The 13,235-nt window shown below is 28.3% G+C and overlaps 1 protein-coding gene and 1 long non-coding RNA gene across 4 annotated transcripts in view; one reads left to right on the forward strand and one right to left on the reverse strand.

The window, feature by feature from the left end:
- Positions 1 to 13,235, reverse strand: part of LOC127283956 (zinc finger protein basonuclin-1-like) — a 528,269-nt gene that overhangs the window by 143,056 nt on the left and 371,978 nt on the right. The window lies entirely within an intron of this gene.
- LOC127283969 (uncharacterized) overlaps positions 4,830 to 13,235 on the forward strand; it is a 113,419-nt gene continuing 105,013 nt past the window's right edge. The window contains exon 1 of the long non-coding RNA XR_007843412.1: positions 4,830 to 4,962. This is a non-coding gene — a long non-coding RNA (uncharacterized LOC127283969). The remainder of the gene's footprint in view (positions 4,963 to 13,235) is intronic.

Consider the following 13,235-nt stretch of genomic DNA (forward strand, 5'->3'; position numbering starts at 1 on the left):
ATGTCAGACTTGTGGAAAAACTGGCAAGGGCAATGAGAGAGTCTTACTTAAAGTAGAACTAAGTACTTTCTAAATCTGAAGTAGTAAAAAAGTTTACTAATTTAAATTAGTGACTCACTTTTTGCTTTATAATTAGTTAAATTTTACTAATTTCTGCACGGGATTAATCATTAGTTATAATCTGGAAAATTTGGCTAGACTTTGTAATTTCAAAGTCATGATATGCTTGCATCGGAAAATAATCTATATGTGTGTATACAGAAAGATATATGTATATGCTATACACAATAAGAAATGTGAGAAGCTAAAATAGTTTGGGACGTTGGGTGAAATTGGTAATCAAGTTTTTCATGTGGGATTCTGTGTGTACGCGATGTTAATACGGCAACAGATACTTTGGAAAGGTCAATCCGCATTCGACGGGCTTTCGACCCGAACACACCCACGCTCGAGCGCCTCCGGTTTATTTATGTACGCGTTCGCCTTACGAATATAGCTATATATATACAAGTATATACGAATATGTATATATATATGTATATACTATACTAGTAGGTAATACGCGTGCACAAGGACTATCTCCAAGACCTCGAGGAACGACCGACCTTCTCGCAATCGTCCATTCTATTAGATGTACTTTACGGACATTGTACTCGGCAGAGAAACATGTTGCATATATATATATAGTGTATAGAGTAAATACACTTTCATCGAATCGATCTTGGAGAATCTCACGTTTTCTCGAATCACACGGGCCTGATAAGCGAGTCGTCTATATGTCTCGGCTCTTGCGCGCTAGCAAGTGTATATATGTAATCGCTATGGGAAAACTCGTGTGACGATCGTCGAGTAACTGGTTTCACGCCTGTTTCCGCGAAGAATGTGATATTACGGGTATATATATATATATATATATATAAAGCCATAGGCCGAAAGACACCGCGAGGTGAAATGCAAAATGAAGAAATCCTGCGACTGAGTCATATGTATATATATTTTACGACTATCACACTCCAGTGCACAGGATATATATGATACAGTACATATATATATATATATGTAGTCTTTGAGGGAACACCTATTATGTATTATATATACCCGTGTAGAAATTTTGCCATGGCTCGGATCGGGGCCGGATCGGGCGGGAATGTGACGCTACGCCTGATGTGTCCCTGATTAGGAAATCCCCATTTTTCTCGTGGCCCTAATCTGGCCCTGAACAGTCCCTGATCGGGACCAGATTATTATTCACTACCAGGGCCCTGGTAGGGAAATTTCTACACGGGTATATATATATATATATGTATAAGCAACTTTTATTTCTCTCAAATTCTTACGCGGTGAAATTCTACAACTGAATCTGAAACAGTTTATCAGAAGCCGATAGAAACTTCAAATGGTCGACATTTTATTTTTGAACAATAATACTCCAAATAGTCGAAATTTTAAAAGATCAAAAATTCTAATGGTAGAAACTTCAACTGGTTGAAATTTTTAATAGTTAAAATTTTATTTGGACGAAATTTTAAATAGTCGCGACATCACAGAAAATTAAAAGGTATATTAAAATAAGCTGCAACGCTTCTTATTTTAATGCCTTTTAATTTTCTGTGATTTTTTATGAACTACATTTTAAAAAATTTTATAAATTTAAATAATTATCTATATAAGGTAGATAATTCGAGTGTTAAAAATTCTAAATGGTCAAACTTTTATTTGATAGAAACTTCAAATAATAGTCTACATTTTAAATAATATATACACTTTTTTGATGTGAGATTTTCTTTTCCTTTACCTTTTCTATGGAAACAAATAGAGAAAAAAAACATTTATACATGAAAAAATGTCTATACTATTTAAAATGTTTAAGCTTCGAGTATTTTATTATTTTTTGTTTTAAATTTCTATAATTCTAAAAAGTCCATTTTATTGAAATAAACAATTTATTTTTTTTATGGGGGCGAGGGTCTAATCAGTAATTATATATAAATATATATATATATATATATATATATATAAATATAAATATATATATATATATATATATATATATATATATATATATATATATATATATATATATATATATATATATATATATTATTGAGTGCACCCAGAGTTGATTATAGCGCAATATACATAGCTTCTAATCAATTAAGACCGTAGTATGTAAATCCTACAAGAGGTGCCCCTGTTTATACAAAAAACTACGGATCTAGAGAAGAATAACTCGAAAAAAATCATTTATTAGGTAATATTAATTTTATATACTCTTAGAATAAATTATAAATTCTCCCCTATATGTATTTTTGTATTTTTAAAGAAAAAGATGATTTAAATTTTAAAAAAAGCTTCTTTTGCTTCCTCGTGAAGGAAGCTTTGTAGTCCTTTCGTTTATAAAAATTTTCAAAGTGTCGGAAACAAATTTTTCTCTATATAGAAACATTTTATATGAGATCCTGATCAATTGTCCGAATGTATGTATGTATGTATGTGTGTGTGTGTGTGTGTGTGTGTGTGTGTGGATCCCTTTTTTGTTTAGAAGATAACTTTAACAGGTTTTAATGAATTTAGATAAAATTTGGTAGGCTTATTTATCATATTAATATCTAAAAACTGACCAAAGGATTTTAAAAAATACCCAAAAAAAAAATTTTATCGTATTTTTTTCAAAAAATTTTTTTTAATCGAAAAAAATTTTAAATAGAAAAATTTAAGGTTATATATAATAAAATCGTATTCCTTACGTCAAGACAAATCGATCGTTATATATAAACTGTATAGTTTTAATTTAAATTTAAAGAATTAATGAAAGTTAAAAAATCAAATATTCACATTTTGGCAATAAAATTTTGTGATTATTTAAATTTAAGTTTATAGATGAAATAATTGTATATTCCTTGCATGAAAACGAATCGATTGATATATATAAAATTTACATTTAAGGTAAATTTAATAAATTAATGAAAGTTAAAAAATAGAAAATACACATTTTAGCTGAAAAATTTTATATTTATTTAAATTCAAGTTTAAATATAAAATAATTATGTTCCTTACATTGAAACGAATCGATATAATTGTAAATAATTATAAATTATATATTATTTTTCATTAATATTTAGAAATTTCGGTTAAAATGTAAATTTTTGATTTTTTAACTTCCATTAATTTTTTAAATTTAACTTAAATGTTTATATTATTATATTATTTTTGTATGTTTATTTCAATGTTAATGCTTTCTCCACAAGGAAGCAAATTTTTTTCCTGATCGTAAAGAGGAAGCAAAATGTTCATGTAATTTACAACTTGTTTAAGTTATGTTATACCTAAATCGTTTCTATGCAAAAAAAAACCTGTTAATTTTGATTTAAATACAGTTTCTAAATGTTTAAAATTTTTTTAAATCAAATTATTTAAAATTTGTCCGAAGGTTTTTTTGAAGTTTAACCCTTAACGACTTAACCTTTAACCCTTAATTTCTAATTCTTATTTCCTTTGGAAAAAAATTTAAAAGCTTTATAGTAAATTTCTGCAGAAGGTTATTGACAGTTTAAAATTATAAATAAATATTTAACTAAAATGTATAAGTAATGAAAAAAAATTGAACTAAAATTTCTAAATGATGGGAAACTTGAGTTTAAAATTTTTTTCGGTATATATATATAAGATAAAAGACACTTTTCCAAAAGATAGGCTAAGCAAATAATTAAGGTTTTCCATCTTCCGTCCATTTTTTGCGTTATATATATATATATATATATATATAGACAATAAGGAACCGCGCTATATAGAAAAAAAGGTCCTCTTTTTACATTATCGAATGACTGTATCTCCGATGAAGGCATAGATCTTTAAACGCAAAGTGACCCTAATCAGATAAAGATTGTTGCGATCAGAGACAAAAAGAGAACGCATTATAGGTATTAGGCCAACGTCACTAATTACTTTCCTTTCCATTTTAAAAGTTAAAGAACATATTATATATATATACTATACATAGTTTCTCTTATAATTTTTTCCAAGAGTCACTCTTTTTTTCTCTCCATTTTAATTTCATTGTTCACTCGTGTTATAATAGAATACAACTAGTATTACAAATCGTCCATAAATTAAATTGATGTCGCGCACACATATAACATTCCTGTCCGTACATTTATTTTCTTGTCGCATACATATTAGACAGAAATTACGCAACGGATTGTTATTAATTTTTTAATCCGGTATATTGGTACATTACATATTAGTATTTATGCTTTAAGCGCTTCAGAATTTTTCATTGCGAGAATTGAGAGAACAGACTTACGTGTATCTTTTTTTTTTTATTCCCTTACGGTGCGAGAAAAGACTTATATGTTAATCATGACGTTTTTTTTTGTCTTGAGGACGAACCTCGGGCTTACCTGTAACAAAAAATGAAATTGAAATTAGTTTTTTGTGCTTTAATTGATATATAGAGGCATATTAAAGAATCGTTATATAGAATGTAATTTATTTTTTATAATAATGAATTTATAAATATATATATTTGTCTTAAAGGGCGTATTGGAATTTTGTGTGACGAGATGACGCGCACTAATTTATACCAATGGAAAAAAAATTAAGTGGAATAAAAAAAAGATAATAATCATAGATTTGGTAAACATATAATATATAAAGAAGCTTAAACTTGTGTCAAAATCACTAATATTTTGAAATAATTTTTTTGTTTTTATAATGCTGCAATTTTTGTTCCCTGCTATTATTATTTCACTATATACTTAATATAATTTTTTTACAATCAACTTTTTTACAATTTTATAACTGATTTTTACAGATCAATAGAAGATTTATACGCAGTTACGCAGAATTAACGCAGTTAATTACACTTTAGTATGTCCCGCCATCTACAGTGAATCTTCAATGTTTATACCTTCCACCATCCTCGAAGTGGTAACATAAACCCTGAGATGCATATGCAGTAGCGTGAGTATTAACTGTTTTCATTTATTTATTTCGATGTTGTTTATTTATTTATATATGTTGACAAATGTGGTTTTATTAGCATAAAAAATAATAATTAATACTTTTTACACGAAAAAAAATAGTTCGTGAAACTTTCGTAAACTATAGTTGTTCACATTTGGACGGGCCCAAAGTTTGAAAATCTTCCATTAACCCATTAACGCCCATATGCTTAGACACATGGAAATATCTGCACAATCAAAAGTGGAAAGAGGACTGCGGTACAAAAAATGACTTTTGACGTTAAAAATTGTTTTAAAAAAATAATTTGTTTAAACAAATTGTTATAAACAAATTAACAACATTGATGAATTTTTAAAAACTAACAGCGCCATTTGATTCTACGGTAAAAATTACTAAAAGAACAAGTATGACTTTTTCAAAATTTTCACGCCATTTGTTATAAATAATTTCTAAACAATTTTTTTTTTTACAATTTTTAACGTCAAAAGTCATTTTTTGGACCGCAGTCCTCTTTCCACTTTTGATTGTGCAGATATTTCCATGTGTCTATAAGCATGGGCTCTGATGGGTGCACCACTGTGCATTTTTTGTTTATAAATTATTTATAACAAATGGCGTGAAAATTTTGAAAAAGTAATACTTGTTCTTCTAGTAATTTTTCCCGTAGAATCGAATGGCGCTGTTAGTTTTTAAAAATTCATCAATTTTGTTAATTTGTTTATAACAATTTGTTTAAACAAATTATTTTTTTTAACAATTTTTAACGTCAAAAGTCATTTTTTTGGACCGCAGTCCTCTTTCCAATTTTGATTGTGCAGATATTTTTATGTGTCTAAGCATATGGGCGTTAATGGGTTAACTTTTTTTTGCATCATACTCCACTAATTAGTTGCAATATTTTACTTCAAATCAAACTTGAAACTTCACTTGAAGTTTGATTAAGCTAATCCCACTAGGAATGTAAAATAATAAACATAAAACTCCCCGTGTGGAAAAGTCGACTGGGCCCCAATCTGGGCCAGACTAGGGTTTCCCAATGTCCAAAGTGGACAACCCAGACAACGCCCAAACTGGGCGCGTAACGCTGATCCCAAAGATTTCCCAGGGTTGGGAAATCCCAGCTGGGGCCAGATTGAGTTATTTTCCATTTTTATTTATAATAGTTAATTAATAATTATATAAATAATTTAACAACAAAAGAGTAAATTAAATGAATAAATATAATTTCCTTTTAAATAAATCTTCCTTTTTTTTAAAATTAAATTGTATTAAAGATGACGACTAACAAACAATGTATATATAGTAAAAAAAGTAAAAAAAATATTTATATAATTTAAAAATTAAATAATAGGCAATTACACTAAGTGTATGTATTTGATTTTCAAGTTTTGGTACAACTTATAAATTAAAATCTAGAAATAACGCAAATCTATTAAATAAAGAAAACTGCGCACGAGGGGAATCGAACCTACGACCTACGGACTTATAGATTAACGCTCTAACCACTATGCTAACGACGAGTACCTGCAGACAAGTTTTAATTTCTTAGTATCAAAGATGTGAAAAATATAATTAGGTTAGCATTAATATAATTAACTAAAGTTTTCAATTTCCTTATTTTTCCTTAAATGTGAATTTTGCTTTTCACAGTTGCGCTTTTTTGTGTATTTGTTCAGCATATTATTTAAATAATAATTCAATTAACTTAATTCTTTTATTTCTTCACTATATAGCTTTCGTACCCGCCTTCGGCGGGAGCGAAATCTATAGTGGTGTGCGCCCAACAGTATTTTCGTGCAAATAATTTTTTGTATAGACAGTTGATTGTTATTAAAAACTTGAACTAATAATTTTACAAATTTATTAAATTTTAAAATTGTTTAAAATTTTAAATCTAAAAAACACATACTAAATATATACTAACCTTTTATTTTTCTTTATCAACTTCGTAATTAATGATTTTAAATGTTTTGAATCTCTCTAACAGATTACCATGATTAATTTGATTTCGTTTAAGCCTTGTTTTGATAATTCTCGAATCAAATTTTTCAAACAGCATCATTATTCTATTACCTTTTTTCATTTTTAGATTCTTTAATTCTTAAAAAGAAACATTATTTAAGAAGTTTTATGTTCTAAGCTATATATATTTTTGATCATTTTCTATTTGTTTCAAATTTATTTAAATTAAATATATATATTGAATGCTTATATAAAAGCATTTCAATGATATTGTTTTTTAATTGGAAAGTTAAAATTTGATTAATTGGACTCAAAAAAGTAGCTAAAAAAGGTTTAGTAAAATATAACAGAAATTAAATTTAAAAAATTTGATTTTTAGAATTTTTCTTCACAATTTCAAATCTATCAGTTATTTTCTCAATTTTAAGGTAAAAATGCAATTAATTAACCTCAAAAAACTTCTAAAAAAAAAGTCTAGTAAAAATAAGCGAAAAAATTTTAAAATTTCGTTTTTTACAAAAAGTGCCATAACTTCCGTTCAAGTTAATATTTTTTAATGGGGTATGGCTAAGATTTTAAGCTAGTCTAATACCTAAAAGACTGCCAAGTTTCACATAAATCGGTCAAACCGTTTATGCGTGATTGGCGAACAAAATATTGTGCAGACAGACAGACAGACAGACAGAATTTTTTTTAATGCTATTTTTAGAATTTTGCTTTTCTAAGCAATGTACAGACAAAAGTCTAATTTTATTAATATAGATTTTTCAAACTTTGGGAAGCCAAGTTGGGCCCAGATTGGCGCCCAGTCTCACTTTTGATGACTTTTGGGAAGATTTTCACACGGGGGTCCTAAAAAAGGTCTCCAAAAACACTGTAAAACAATAGAGGTATTAATTTAATACCGCAACTTTAGGTACTAAATTGCCTTTTGGTTCTATTTTAATACATACCTATAAAATCGATACTATTTTAGTACTTTATATTCTTTTTATTTTGAAATAAAATAAATTCGTCATTCTCTTTTTTTACAAAATGGGATCAATATTGTAAAAGAGGATTCTTAAAGTCATATATATATATATATATATATGCTTTATTCAAAAAGACATATATACACACACATAGCTCAGATCTCGAGTAAATCTCAACTTCCTGAAAAGAAGCGTGACAAAAGTGACCATTGGAGATTCTTCTGCGGTCACAAAAACTTGCACTTGTCACACAATGCGAATGGTGTTTTGTGGTCAGGAGACAACACGACAAGGTTCGCAATCCATAATTTCAACAATGGTATCCCCGATGTTATTATTGGGTTAGGTATACATATATATATAGAAAGACTCCATCAGCAAAAGAGAAGGTTGTCTCTGTATACCTGGACAGGTGACATTATACCTCGACAGTTTCCGCCTGCTTAAACACGAAAATTCCAAGTATAAGAAAGTAATACTTATTTTATATATATATATATATATATATATATAGGAATTTTCGCCCCTGGCTTTCAGATAATATAGTGAATGACACGATTACATCGTATAGGACAAGTTTTGTTGAAAAAAAGCTAATTTTAGAGTTCCCCTTCGATATCAGAGACCCTTTTTTCTTATATATATATATATATATATATATATATATATTTGAGGTGAAACGAATCCAAATCACTGTGAAGGTTAAATTTAAAAAGGCGTATAGTGACATCATGTTAGTGATATTCAAAAGGGCGTAACAGGATTATTTACCCTCCCACAAGAGGGGTTTGTGCTCACTCTAGTGAATTGAAATGTGTTCTAACTACTGTATATAGGATTTTATTGTGTCAACGATATTGCTGTAAGGAGGATTAGGTTTTGTTGATCTCAATCTTGACTTTTTATGCCACACTTTGGAGTATAAGCGGTTTTTTTTTTCTTTCTTTAAGGAATATATGGATGCGCAGGTTTTTGCCAAGTGGTCTTTTGTCTTTCTAATCAGATAATGTAATTAAAGCTTTGAACAGATTCAACCACTCAGAAAAAAAAATTTTGAACCATTTTAAATATGTTCTTTCGATTAGATTATATCTTGTTATAAATCGTTTAATTTCAAGCATCAATTTTTGATCAAAATTGAATTTTGCTGTTTATAAAATCTATATAATTTATTTGGACAGAATATTACTGTTTATATTCATTTCGGAAATTGTATCTTAATTCGGAACAGAATATTGTATAACTATAGTATATAGCTTTAGATCGTAGATCTTGGAATGATATTTAGGTTTAGAATGGAAGAAGGTTTTATTATATTTAAAAAAAAACGAACATTTAGGAAAAATTTTAGCTATAAGGCGAGGCTTAAAATTCCGATATCTGACATTTCTGTTAAACATATTGTAATTTTTTAAATAACAATTCGACTAAATGAAAATTGGCTTCAATAGAAATTAGTTCAAATGAAAATTGCGAGAAACACAGAAAATTAAAAGCCATTTAAATAAGCTGCAACGCTTATTTTAATACCTTATAATTTACTGTGAATTCTTTGATTCAATGAATAAATTTACCCAATTTAAATTGTGTTTAATAAATTTCGTTTAAAGGACAATTTCGACAAAAAATATAACAATTTAGATTAAAAATGAAACAATTGAAATTTTGTTAAATTAAAATTTGGTCGAATGCAAATTTTTTTTAAATAAAAATATAGAGTCAAATAACCGTTTAGTTAAAGAAAAATTTGTTCGCTGAAACCGAATCAAAAGTCACTTTAACCCCATCCTGATATTTGAGATAACCTCAAAATTTATCAAATTTTATCTTGTAAATTTTTTAATTTTTTTAGACGCCATATTGGGTTCGCCATTATAAATTTTGTAAATCTGACATCAAATTCGGATTTAGCGACTCGTAAAACTTTAGTATATCGTTAGGTATTTGACATAACCACAAAAAACCTCAAATTATTAAAATAAAGAAAAATTTGGATCTAAAACTCTAATCATGTTTCTTTTATGTTTTTGGGGTCGCTGAGACCGAATCTAAAGTCTATTCAACTCCATCATGTCAAACTTTTGAAACAAATTAAAAAAAATTCTAAAATTGGACCCCAAAATTTTGATATATATCAAGAAAAATTTTGAATTATATAAGTGTCTTATATCATGTCTACTATTTTTTTTTTTGGTCGCTGAAGTCAAATCTGAAGTCTATTTAATCCCATCACATTAGGCTTTTGACATAACCTTAAAAAAATCCAAAAATTTGATTTTTAAAATATTTTTTTCGAGGTTATGTCAAAAGCCGGACGTGATGGGGTTAAATAGACTTCAGATTTGCTTTAGCGACCCAAAAAAATAGTAGACATGGTAAGACACTTATAAATCAAAATTTTGGCGTCAAATTTTGGGAGTTTTTGAGTTTTTTTCAATCGCTTGACGTTATGGAATTAAATAGATTTAGCCTCAGCGACCCCAAAAACATAAAGTAATCATATGATTAGAGTTGTAGATCCGAATTTTTCTTCATTTTAATAATTTGAGGTTTTTTGTGGTTATGTCAAATGCCAGACGATATACTATAAGGTTTGTGGGGCCGCTGAATCCGAATTTGATGTTATAGATTTACAAAATTCAAAATGGCGGAAAGTTTTTAAATTGATTCGATTCGTTCAAAATTCGGTATTCAGGGGTTTTTGGGGTCGCTGAATCCAAATTTGAGGTCAAATTGAAAAAATCCAAAATGGCCGAACTAATATGGCTATCCAATATGGCAGAAATTTTTTAAATTGATTCGATTCTTTAAAAATTCAGTACTCGAGGGTTTTTCGAGTCGCTGAATCCAAATTTGAGGTCAGATTTAAAAAATTCAAAATGGCGGACGCAATATAACAGAAAATTTTAAAATTAATTCGATTCATTAAAATTTCGGTACTCGGGGTTTTTTGGAATGTATCCAAAATTTTGAGTTTTTTGCTAAATCAGATTTTAAATTATAGAAATCATGCGGACTCCAAAAACACCCGAGTTACGAATTTTGAACAAATAGAACCAATTTTAAAATTTTCCGCCATATTCTGTGCGTCATTTTGAATTTTTTAAATCTCACCCTTTTTGGATTCAGTGACTTTAAAAATATCTTTTTTTTGGAAATTTTTTTTTTTTTTAGAACGTTTTGAGCACGCACAAACAAAATTTTTCTATACTTAGACTTCGAAGGGATTAATTGAGCGATCAAAAGGTAATACAAATAGAGATAACATTAATTTGTCAGAATATCTGAGTTTTCATGCCACACCAAAGGGACTATTAATTTATATTCTCTTTGCCTCGAATGTTGTAATGCCGCTCCGTTTTGCAGACATAATTCCCGCGAACTTTGAAGATCTTTACAAGTGGGTGTATACGAATTCTCGTGACACACGAGTGACGTATAACTCTGTGTATAATATACATATAAATTTATTAAGAGTCTTGCAATTCACCGTCAAGTGATGCTGGTATGTATATATATATATATATATATATATATATATATATAGTTAATTTGTCCCTATATATATATATATATATATATATATATATATATATATATATATATATATATATATACTTGATATAGCGTAGGCATATCTATACGGAGATTGGCCTCGCGGACGTTTGGGTGGACGTTGATATCCGTGCTCAAGCGGGCGGTTACCGTTGAATTTCGATTTAGAAAGTTGAGATTTTCTCCGAGGGTCAATTTGCAAGCAGACAAATTAGTTTTCTTCAACAGATATATACATGTGTACAATACCATTGTCAATTATTGTGTACAAATATCGAATGCTTTATTGATTGATTATTGATTTATTTATCGATTCATTATAAATAGTATACGCATATATATATACAGCATCCATGACGCAGTGAAAATACACTATTATATATAGAGGCTATGAGAAAATTGGATCACATTGTACTATTCATTCCCCTCCTGCTGTATATATATATATATCTGCAATCTTCAAAAAAATCTTTTATAAATGGATATAATATAATTGATTTATTATCTTTCAAAACAATTTACTATGAGAAGGTGATGTTTAAATTTCACTATAAATATAATAACTTGACTTTTCTTTTCACACCGCACGTAATAGTGATATGCGCGAGATAAATTGCCAATTTTCAATGTGAAATTCAATATATATTACCAATGTAAATATAGTATTTATTAAATTGAACATAAATTAATTATATACATCATTTATAATATAATAAGCAAAGTGCAAGGCGAGAATTTGCACGCTACACGGGTACTCATATTGTACACGCGTCTATCATTTAACTCGCGAAGCGTTCAAACTCGCGTACCGTTCAGAATTTGTCTCGAGAATTTCAGTGGATTGAATGCTAACACATATAGAATAGAATATAATAGATTAAAACGAACGTAACTTAAAAAAAATGTTCATATGTCAAAAACTTTGTTTTTTACGAAGTTGAGACGGACATAACCTCAAAATTAGTATATCGGAGATAAAGATATGACCCTCCCTCTTAAAATTTCAAAGATCATAGGTCAAAGGAAAACATAGCCTCAAAATTACGTCAAAGATTATAGGCGTTAAAGCGAACATAACCTCAAAATTTGATCAAAGTTATAGAAAAAAATACTGAAATAACCTCAAAATTAGGTCCGTAGATTAGAAGGACGTCATTCATGATGCATCTTGGAAACAAATTTTTTAAAATTAAATAATAAACATTTATCGTAAAAAATTTGGCTAAATTCAATCTTGGAAAGTATATATATGAAAACTTATTACGTTATTAGTGAATTTTTTAATTCCAGAATAGATGAAAATTTAGTTTACGGATGCAGATTTATGTTCTATACTAAAATATATTCATCGAATTGTTCAGTAAAAATCAGTGCGATATTATTTGTAAATATCCTAACAAAAAAACTCTTGATTCAGTGAATATATTAATCAAACAGAAAAATAATTTAAAATTATAATCAATTTACTCGTTGAAGATTTGGGTTAACTTTTTTTTTTGCTTTATTATAAAAGGCAATTTATAAGAAGCGTTGAATTTTGAGGTTATGTATATATGTAAGTGGACGGAACGGGTTCGTGTTTTCAAAGTTAGAGGAAAGTTGATGGGTCGACATGACAGGATATGGATGAAAGACAAAAAGTTGTTGGACACGAAAGAGTCTGACAGTGATGAAATCGGTGGTTTCAGCGATTATAAAAGGTTTATATATATATATATGTAGAGAGAGAGAGAGAGAGAGAGAAAGAGGGGTCCGTCCTGCAATTAACTTAAATGAAGC

Source organism: Leptopilina boulardi, unplaced genomic scaffold (assembly GCF_019393585.1).
Source record: "Leptopilina boulardi isolate dan_hultmark-lab unplaced genomic scaffold, ZJU_Lbou_2.1 LbouV2_316, whole genome shotgun sequence".
Lineage (NCBI taxonomy): Eukaryota > Metazoa > Arthropoda > Insecta > Hymenoptera > Figitidae > Leptopilina > Leptopilina boulardi.